Source organism: Giraffa tippelskirchi, chromosome X (genome assembly GCF_054371585.1).
Source record: "Giraffa tippelskirchi isolate mGirTip1 chromosome X, T2T-mGirTip1v1.2.pri, whole genome shotgun sequence".
Taxonomy (NCBI): domain Eukaryota; kingdom Metazoa; phylum Chordata; class Mammalia; order Artiodactyla; family Giraffidae; genus Giraffa; species Giraffa tippelskirchi.
This window is the reverse complement of record NC_137289.1, coordinates 33,115,050-33,116,642: the sequence shown is the minus strand read 5'-3', so window position 1 is coordinate 33,116,642 and position 1,593 is coordinate 33,115,050. Positions and strand designations below refer to the sequence as shown.

The 1,593-nt window shown below is 45.6% G+C and overlaps 1 pseudogene; it reads right to left on the bottom strand.

Moving 5' to 3' along the window:
• Positions 1-537: 537 nt before the first annotated feature.
• On the bottom strand, positions 538-1,367 carry LOC145535508 (heterogeneous nuclear ribonucleoprotein A/B pseudogene; annotated as a pseudogene).
• Between the last annotated feature and the right edge of the window lie 226 nt (positions 1,368-1,593).

The following is a 1,593-nucleotide window of genomic DNA, read 5'->3' as shown; positions in this document are numbered from 1 at the left end:
CTATAAAAACACAGTGTTCTTTTTTTGTTGTTTTTTTTTGGTTTTTAAATTTTTATTTCAAAAGCTTGGATAGCTTCAATATCCAGGTCGTGGCAAAATCAGGACATGTATAAAATACCTTACAATACGTTAGATTCCCAAAAGGTACCAAAAAGTACAGTAAAATTAACACTTCCATTATAGGAAATGTATGACACAAATAATATAAAACTAAAAGGTGAAAAAAAGGTGACACTGGTTTTCTAAGGTACAATTTACTCTTTACAACCAGGGTCCACAGGTCCAGGCTGCAGAGCGGCAGCAGGAAGCAGACCCTCCAATCTGGTTCTGGGTAACCCGGTAATAAAAATCAGCCCATAATGCCGCTCTGGCCTCTTGAGAAACCACACGCTGCCTAAACAACTAGAGCTCTGGAAATACTCAACAGGAGAGTGATTTCCAGGGAGGAAATTTTAAATAAGATGCACATGGGATAGAAAGTTTGCCAAGTTAAATTTGGTATATAATCTTGTTCACTCGATACCAAAACAAAGCGTGTGTGGTCAGTCAGGCACTCCTGCTGAAGCCTCAGTATGGCTTGTAGTTATTCTGATGGCCACCGCGTCGCTGGCTCTTCCCGTAATTTGTACTATCCTGACCTCCACTTCTGCCGCCGCCACCACTGCCTCGGTTCCCTCGATTGCGATTCCCACCACCCCCAGAGCCATACTGCTGCTGTTGATACACCTCTTTGGGCTGAGCCACCTTGATTTCACACTTACTTCCACTGATGGTGTGGAACTTTTCCTCCAGAACTTTCTTCACAGGTTCTGCTTCTTTAAAGGTGATGAAAACAAAGCCTCGTCTTTTGTTCGACTTTGGATCCATTGGAAGCTCAATGGCTTCAATCTCCCCAAACTCGCCGAAGTACTCCCTTATCTTCTCCTCAGTGGCTTCAGGATTCAGACCCCTTACAAAAATTTCCTTTACTGGGTCTTTCTTGATGGCCATGGCTTTTTTGGGGTCAATGACACGGCCATCCAGCCTGTGCTCCTTCTGGTCTAGAACCTTCTCTACGCTGGCTGCACCTTTGAAGAGGATAAATCCAAACCCTCTTGACCGGCCAGTGTTGGGATCCATTTTTATTGTACAGTCAACGACCTCTCCAAATTTGGTAAAATAATCTTTTAGATCCTTTTTGCTGGTATCCCAGCTCAGGCCACCAACGAACATTGTTCCCGCGTCCTCCTCATTCTGGCTGGCGTTGGTCTGGTCGCCCTCGGCGCCGTTCTGGTTGCTGGCCGGCGACTCGCCTTCAGGGGCAGCCTCATGTCCGTTCTCCATGGCTCCATCGTCTCCATGGGCTGCTCTTTACCCGCTTCCCACATTCTAGGCCGAGGCACGCGGCTCCTCGAAATTGCCAAAATGTGACACAGGCAAGAAGTGAGCAAGTGCTCTTGGACAAATGGCACCAGTACACTTGCTAGATACAAGAGGGCCACAAACCTCAATGTGTAAAAAAGAAACACATTATCTGCAAAGTGCTGTAAGTCAAGCACAATAAGTGAAATATGCCTGTATACGCAATGAAATACATCCAGCCACAAAAAAGAA